This window comes from Lynx canadensis, chromosome A1, assembly GCF_007474595.2.
Source record: "Lynx canadensis isolate LIC74 chromosome A1, mLynCan4.pri.v2, whole genome shotgun sequence".
NCBI classification, from domain to species: Eukaryota; Metazoa; Chordata; class Mammalia; order Carnivora; family Felidae; genus Lynx; species Lynx canadensis.
Window position 1 is genome coordinate 33952606 of NC_044303.2, and position 9382 is coordinate 33961987.

Genomic DNA, 9382 nt, shown 5'->3' on the forward strand with positions numbered 1-9382 from the left:
TGGTCCACAAAACATTCTTCTTTCCTTCTGAAGGTTTTATGATGCATTGCTAACACCATCCAGTCTTTTACTATTAAACTTAAATGGCCAATTGACACAAACTCTTCTGAGACTATTCTTCCACCGCTAATTAAGACTGGGGTGGCAGGGGGTACCTGGGTGGCTCAGTCAAGCATCCAACTCTTAATTTCAGCTCAGGTCATGACCCCATGGATTCATGAGATTGAGCCCGCATCAGGGTCTGTGCTGACAGCAAGGAACATGCTTGGGATTCTCTCTCTCTCTCTCTCTCTCTCTCTGCCCCTCCCCTGCACATTTATGCTCTAAATAAATAAATAAATAAACTTAAAAAATAAAGACTGGGGTGGCTGGTACTGGGGATGATATTCATTTAGCCTTCTGAGCTTTCTGGGAGGACTTGGTGTCCCTACCAGCTCCAGCTACCTTCTCGTCTACTGCTTTGACGACACCCACACCAGTCGTCTGTCTCATGTCACGAACAGCAAAATGGCCTTGGGGAGGATAGTCACAGAAGCTCTCAACACACATAGGCTTGCCGTGAACCACATTAACGATGGCAGCATCACCAGATTTCAAGAACTTGGGGCCATCTTCCAGTGTTTTCCCAGAACGACGATCAGTCTTCTCCTTCCACTCAGTGAACCTGCAGGCAATGTGAGCTGTGTGACCGTCCAGCACAGGTGCATATCCAGCACTGATTTGGCCTGGATGGTTCAGGATAATCCCCTGAGTCGTGAAGCCAGCTGCTTCCACTGATGGGTCATTTTTGCTGTCACCAGCTACATCACCCTGGCCAACATCTTTGACAGATACGTTCTTGACATCGAAGCCAACATTGTCCCCAGGAAGAGCCTCACTCAGAGCTTCATGGTACATTTCAACACACTGTACTACAGTTGTAACATTGCCTGCAGCAAAGGTGACCACCATGTCAGGTTTAAGAACACTAGTCTACAGCCGGCCCTCAGGGACAGTACCAATACCACCAATTTTGTAGACATCCTGGAGGCTTGCATCCTCAGACACGACGGCTTGTCAGATGGATGAGTTGGTGGCAGAATGCAATCCAGAGCTTCAAGCAGTGTGGTTCCATTGGCATTGCAGTCTTCACAGTTAACTTTCCATCCCTTGAACCAAGGTGTGTTTGCACTTGGCTCCAGCATGTTGTCACCATTGCAACCAGAGAATGGTTGCACACAAATGCTACTGTGTCAGGATTGTAGCCGATTTTCTTGTTGTAGGTGCTACTTCCTTAACAATTTCCTCATATCTCTTCTGGCTGTAGGGTGGCCCAGTGGAATCCGTTTTGTTAACACCAACAATAAGTTGTTTTACACCCAGGGTGTAAGCCAGAAGGGCGTGCTCACGGGTCTGCCCTTTCTTGGAGAACCTGCTTCAAATTCACCAACACCAGCAGGAACAATCAGGACGGCACAGTCAGCCTGACATATACTATAATCCTCCTTTTGATAAAGTTCTTGTGTCCTGAGACAACAGTGATAGTCACAGGATGGTTGCTGGTCTTGAACTTCTACAGAGAGCTATCAATGGTGACACCATGTTCATAATCAGCTTTTGGTTTATCCAAGACCCAGGCGTACTTGAGGAGCCCTTTCCCAACTCGGTGGCCTCCTTCTCAAACTTTTCCATTGTTCTTTTGTCTATCCCACCATAATTTGTAGATGCAATGACTAGTAGTTGTAGACTTTCCCAAATCTATGTGTCCAATGATGACAATGTTGATACGATTTTTTTCCTTTACCATTTTTTTAGGATTAGTGGTGCTTTTCATGACACCTGTGTTCTAGTGGGAAACCCATTGAAAAAAAGTAGTAGATGGTATTTAAATCATGAGGCAGGATGGGGTCACTTGAGGAGTGAATATAGGTAGAAAAACAAGTCTATTTAATAAGGTAGACTTTACCCAGAATATTATAGTTAAACCACTACCCACAAAACAGTTTCTCTCCTTCCTTCACCTCATATACATATTAACATAAACAAAACACTGTTCCATTACATATACTTTATAAAAATCTGATTAACTCTTACTAATGCTTTAAAATTCAGCTTAACCATCAAATTCTCCATATATCTAGAGAATGGTTGAATTATTAGTTTAATGGAAAAGTATAGAATCATACATTAATCCCCCTTTATTTAACATATTTCTGCAGTGTTACTGTCTCTTTTTCATCTTTCTAATCCATTAGATCATGAATTTCCTAAAGGCAGGTATCACATATTTCCAATGCCCAGCACCCCACTTGAAAATTTGAAGACACTTAGTGTATTAAAAATAAAATAAAAATAAATAGGAACAGAAAGCAAGAGGGGAAGAAGGATAAAGAGAGTTTCCAGGTAAACAGTGGAAGTGGATGTGGGGGAGGGAGACAAATATCTATTTTATCTAGTGTGTAAGGCTGGTTCTAAAAAGTTGCTTGCAATTTTTACAAACACAGAATACATACCATATAGCTTAGCAGAACATGATTCAATTTCCTCTTCTCTGAAATAAGAGTGTTGAACTAAGTCCTTCCCAGCTTTAAAATGCAAAGGCTTTATGACTCTCAGATTCCCAAGTGAAATATGATCTGTGATTCGTGTTTTCTCTTCCCCGTGTTTGGTCATTCCAGGTTATCTAAAACCTTTTTGCTGACCGTGGATGCCTTCACCACCCCTGTTTAGTCTTACTTCCTCTCAGCCCTGACTCAGTAGACTTTAATACCATCATTATTTTACAAGTTATTATTGCTCTCAAAAAACTCGCGTTTGCTGCATTTGCGATTTTTGGGTTAGTTCTGTGTTGCCTTGACTTCCCTTTTAACTTTGTAAAGCAAAAGAAAAGAAAACCAACCAAACAAAGCCCCTCTTTTTTCTCTCTTAAAAAAAAAAACAGTTTTGACATTAGTTGGAAAGATTATCAGCAAATACTATCACTTAAAAAATGCTGAAAAAGACATTGAATAGAAAACTGTGACAAGATTTGTAGTCATTATAACTCGTTCACTTGCGTTTCAGAGAAGCCATTGATTGATACTGTTCCATAGTTTGCCATATATTACCAAATAATAGTTAATAAACACCTGCCTTTATCCTCTTGCCATCTTTTTTGCTTCATTCAAAGTTTGCTGCTGAAAACATAAGCCAGTGAAACATGTGCTTGATGTAGATTCTATTATAAACTGATTCCATTTAATTCAGCCTTCAGTGGTGACTTATTTCTGAAATTAGGCACTTTCTATACCAATTCCAAAAGCTCAAAACTTTTATTCTTCTTCCTAGATTATAGAAAATCCCATGAAGAGAAGTATTAGATTTAGAATTCAAGTGTTTATGGTGAGGTGAAATAAAACTCCAAAGTCTAAAACTCATTAAACTAAAACATATTAGGTCAACTTTAAATCTGTTTCTCACTTACTGCTTAAAAAAATAACACAAGCTCATTAGTCTTCCTGTTCTTGTCAAATACACAACCTGGAGTTGATTTTCCATTAGAGAGGAGATTAAATTTAAAAACCGGGACGATGGAACCTTTAAGTAATACTGACTAAGTCATATTATATTTGTAACCTAAATCTTCCTTTGCAATTGTTAAATAATTAAATAAATTATATTTAGTACACTGCTTTAGTGCCAATATGGTTATTTTGTCCAGACCTACTTTCCTACCATGGATTGATTGTACATATTGTATATATCAGTTAGGAGTCATTTCAACCAATCAAATGGCAGGTGCTTACTAAATTTTTATAAGGTCATCAATGGTGCATTTGGTTCTATAGAATGGTAGCTTTCAAGTTTTTTTAATTTTAATGTTTATTTACTTTTGAGAGAGAGGGAGCCAGAGAATCCCAAGCAGGCTCCTCGCCATCAGTGCAGAGTCCGATGCAAGGCTCGAACCTACAAACTATGAGATCATGACTGAACCGAAATCAAGGGTCAGAGGCTTAATCAACTGAGCCACTCAGGCTCCCCTCAAACTTTTTAAACTAAGACCTACAGTTTAGAAATATATTTGTTTTGTGCACACAAATAAATATATTTGCACACATTTCAACAAAAAGAAAATTTCAAGAAAAAAATTGAGGCTTATATAGTGAAACACTCTGATGTTATCTTTGCTTTCTTCTCTGCTCCATTCAGCTATTTTATTATATAATATTTAAAATGTTGATTGAGACTCAGGACCAGCAGATTGAAAAATATCGCTCCAGAGTACATAAGGATTCTGTCTTTAGGAAGGTTGCAGCTAAGTTAGGAGAGAAGAATAACATGAAACAAAATAGAGTCTAATAACAAAATCAGTCAAATTGTCTTCCAAAGGATGAAATCTGAGCCAAACTGTGAAGAACAAAAAGAATGTAGCCAAGCGAAGGAGCAAATGGGAAAGGCCAAATCAAAGGAACAAACATGAGTGTGTGTGTTCCTAGCATAGTAAGCAGACAATTCTGGTTGAAATGCAAGATATGCTTTGGGCACTAGGGAATTCTAAAGACAAAGAAATTATTTGTTCTTAAATGCACAATAAGTCTGAAAATAAGAGAGAGAAGTTTACACCTAATATAGGAGAAACTGCAGAGCAATTTAAGGATCTTGATCATTACAAATGTGTTGATGAAATATTTTAAAATGGTTGTAATATTTATTGTGTATATATATATATATATGTGTATATATGTGTATATATATATATACAAACGATTTATAAAGAGTGGCTCTAGGGAGGGAGACTCACTCTGGTAGTAATTCCGATGTCATGTGGATAGAATCTAGATTAGGTGGTAGTATCCAGAAAGTATATCAAATAAAGCTATTGGTATGGCTTATGAATTCTTTGCTTACAGAGATTATGTATATATATTAGTATCTATTATCAGATTGATTACTTTAAATTTTTACATCTCAAAATGTTATACATTATTTTTTTTTTCAACGTTTATTTATTTTTGGGACAGAGAGAGAGCATGAACGGGGGAGGGGCAGAGAGAGAGGGAGACACAGAATCGGAAACAGGCTCCAGGCTCCGAGCCATCAGCCCAGAGCCTGACGCGGGGCTCGAACTCACGGACCGCGAGATCGTGACCTGGCTGAAGTCGGACGCTTAACCGACTGCGCCACCCAGGCGCCCCAATCAAAATGTTATACATTAGAGTAAAATATAATTCATTTCATTTGCTCATTAAACAAATATTAACATCTACCATTAAGCACTATAATAAACTCTGGGAATAAGTGGTGAACTGGGCTTTTTGAATCCAATAGATTATACAATTGAACAGATTTTTTTTTTGGTTTAAACAAGAGAAATTTATTTTCTCACACTTCTGGAGACTAGTCTGAGATCCAAGGTGCCAGCATGGCTGTTACTGGTGAGAGCTCTCCTCCTGGCTTGTAGATGGTTCCTTTCTTGCCGTGCCCTTACATGGTGGAGAGGAAAAGTCAATTCTTCAGTGTCTTTCTTTCTCTCTTCCTAAAAATTTTTTATTTGAGTGTATATTATTGATATACTAAATCAATTATTCTTAAATTTTTTAAGTTTCCAGGTGGTCCAGGTGCTACCCAGAGAGAATGATGGAGAAGATTGTCGATTTCTAATCAAGATCATAACAGAGTAAAGCAAAAGCAGTTTTTGCTGGATGGCTGTTTCAAGGTGAAGTCAGCTACTTCTGCTGAAATATGATCCACACTCGCCTGAATCAGACAGCTCAAATGCAGATGATTGGACCCTACCCCATATCTACTTGATCAAGCTATTTAGAATTGACCAGGAAATCTGCATTTATAAAAATATACTCCAAGGATATGCTGAGACTACTCGAGTTTGAGAAGCACTTTTATTTTACAGTTGAGTGAACAGAAGCTAGGGAGATTAAGTAATGGTTGTGGTCACACTGTCAGTGATAAAGCTAAAACTGGCATCTCACTTTTCTTGATGTTAAAGGAAATAGTTTTGTATCCAGACATATCTGACTATGGAGTTTGACTCTGTTTTTTACTAGTTATATGACCCATGCCAAAAGGATTAAATTTCCTGAGCCATTAATTCCTTTTCTGAAAATGGGAATAACAATGTCTACCTTAAAAGTGGTGCTTGCAGGATTCAGGTTAAATTTTTTAAACCACCAATGCCTAGCAAAAAGAATGTTCCATGGATTGTAGGTATTGTTACTGTACCTGCTATATTGAGGTTAATAGAACAAGTGATCAAGGGCTTGGGCTCTGAAGCTAAACCATGTATGCTCAGATCCCATCTCTGCCATTTACTAACACAGTGACCTTGGGAGAAGAGTGTGACCTTGTGTCACAATCCCTTCTTGTCACAATCCCTTCATCGGTAAAGTGGAAGCAATTGAAACCACCTCAAAGATTTGCTGTGAAGATTAAATGAGTTAACACAAGTAAAGCACTTAAAACAAAGGTTGCCATGTTCTCATATATAAGAACATATATAAGTTCTCAATATGCTGTTATTATTATGTCCTTACACAGAAAGGAAAAGAGAAATAGCATTGGATAGGACACTGCTCATGGACAGGCTGCTGTATAGTCAGACAATTTCAGTTACAGAAGAGTAAGTGCAAACTGTGGAGCATTTAAAAGAGGTCAGTGCAACCTTACAAGTCAGGAATGCTTGGATACCTGTTTCTCTTGTATATAGAGTTGTCTCCTTGGATATTTCAAATGTAGGTAAGACCAAAAATTGGGTAGACTCTATGTTCCCTCTGGGTGTTCTTGTTCTGCTGTTTATTTTTCTCAACTGTCTTTCTCCTTCTTATAACTTTTCTCGCTCCTTTACTCTGGGCAACTTTATGCTTTCCTTGGATTTCCAGAAGGCCAGTGAAACAGAAATGTCATTGGTACATTTCAAGATATTTTATGGTTTCTTAGCTATGAAATATTATATTTATTGAACACAGAAAATAAATTATTATTCCCAAAGAGGAGAAACTATTTGGAAAATCTTTAGTTAGCTCTTGTCCATTAAAAAATTCCAAATGCAGTATAAGTAACATATCAGTTACTTTTATTTAAAAACCTATCTTTATTATGATTAACATTAAAGGAATGAGTCATGTTTATATGTGCGCATAAAAGCTGGCAATCATTAGTCCTATTGATTCTATTTTTTTTAAACTTGATTTTTTTAAGATTTTTTAAAATATATGAAATTTATTGTCAAATTAGTTTCCATACAACACCCGGTGCTCATCCCAAAAGATGCCCTCTTCAATACCCATCACCCACCCTCCTCTCCCTCCCACCCCCCATCAGCCCTCAGTTTGTTCTCAGTTTTTAAGAGTCTCTTATGCTTTGGCTCTCTCCCACTCTAACTTCTTTTTTTTTTTCCTTCCCCTCCCCCATGGGTTCCTGTTAAGTTTCTCAGGATCCACATGAGAGTGAACACATATGGCATCTGTCTTTTTCTGTATGGCTTATTCTATTTTCAAAAATTGTCTCATGCCAGTTATTTGTGTGTCTCAGACAATAACTAATGACTACCACCTCTATATGATAAGCAGTCCACTCTAAAATGACTGCTGTAATAACCTTCTACCGGGTATCCTAAAGCATTCCCTATACACAATCCTCTGCTTCAAACAATTCAATGGCTTTCCATTGTTCCTCGAATAAAATAAAAGATCCTTTAAAAGATGTATATGGTCCTGCGTATATTTCCCTTTGGCCTCCAATGGAATGCTTCTCTGGGCTTACTTTGCTGTCATGCGTCCTCCTCCTCTTCTGGTCTCCCTACTGACTTTCACACTGGAAAACACCTTCTTGCTCTCCATCCACCACCAACACACATGAACACATAGATACATTTTATGCTTAGCTACCCTTATTCCTCAATCAAATTTTAGGTTTTAAGTTTCATTTCTCCAAAAAGTCTTCCCTGATTCCATAGAATATTTTAGTCTCCACTCTGTTATACCAGCCTGGCGTCCTAATATAGGTTCTTACCTTATAGTCCTTACCACAATTGAAGCCAAATAATAAATTACTTAAGATTTGTGGTCCATGTTGTGCTTAAACCTCATCATGTCGTGGACCATGTAGGAATTATTCAATATTACATTCCAAGTCCCTTGGAAAAGTGCCAAGCACAGAGTAGGAACTCAACAAACATTAGTTAAGTGAAAAAATTCATAAATGAATAACATACAAGATTGAAAATTTTAAATTGGGAACATGTTCCTGTTAGTGATAGTCAGTACTTTCATTGATTAAATAGACTTTAATTCTAACAAATTAACAGTGTTAGATTTGGTAACACAAATGTGCATATGGCAATGACGAAATGCATTTATACAATTTCTTCTTATTTTCTGACCATGGTTGTTTTTGCCTTGGTATGATACCTAGGCCTTAGTGTGATGTACACCAATTGATATTAATTTGATTTAATGAAAGCTTAGTTGATGAATAATTTGAAATTATTGCCCATGAATACCAAAGGAAGTAAAGTGATCCTCTGTTAAATTTTGGTCTGTAAAGCATCTTTTCCTTTTGAGATCAAGCCTCCTCCATCTGCTGGATTGTCAATCAAATGTCCCCAATGACTCCAGCCTAGATGTGGGTGGAAGATCAACATTAGTAAATTAAGACATGGTGTAGGCACATGAATCATCCTCTTTCTGAGATTGTGACTACTCAGTTTTGAGCTGGGGGGGGGGGGTCATTTTCCTGTGACATAGAAATAGTTTGCTTAAAACTAAGTAAGAGGAAAGAACACCAGAGGTGCAGAGAAACAAAATCGCCTATGTTTAGCTGTCTTTTAGAATTAAAATTTACTTAATGAAGTAAACATTTTTAATTCAATCTAATTTGAGTTTGCATCCTAGACAGAGTTGAGAGAGCTAAAGTTTTTGTTGTTGTTGCTTTATTTTGTTTTTCTTTGTTCTCACTCCTTTAATGGGATACAAGTGTATACATGTGATATGGTATTGTCAAAAAACAGATTTGTGGATAGACCTCCCTTGAGCCCAAAGACTACAGTTGAAAGAAATACAGGATATTGTAAAAATTTTACTATAACTTTTTACAGACCTGAGCATGTGGAGAGCATTATGCACAGTAATGTGTTTATAATAAGAAATAGATTACAAAAATGACTGTGTACCAAGGAGGCAAAAAAAAAAAAAAAAACCCAGAATAAATGAGGGATTTAGAAACCATGTTGTATCAATGTAGAGCATGTAGAGTGGTGTTATATTCTATTACAAAACTAAGCTTATAGCAGAGATCAGCGAACTTTTCCCAGAAAGGGTTAGCTAGTAAATATTTTAAGTTCTCCAGTCCGTGTGGTATTATTGACAAATAGCTAACTTGGCCATGGAAATATGAAACAGTCATAGAC

General features: G+C 37.4%; 1 pseudogene; it reads right to left on the bottom strand.

The window, feature by feature from the left end:
• Positions 1–387: 387 nt before the first annotated feature.
• Positions 388–1786, bottom strand: LOC115511459 (annotated as a pseudogene).
• Positions 1787–9382: the final 7596 nt, after the last annotated feature.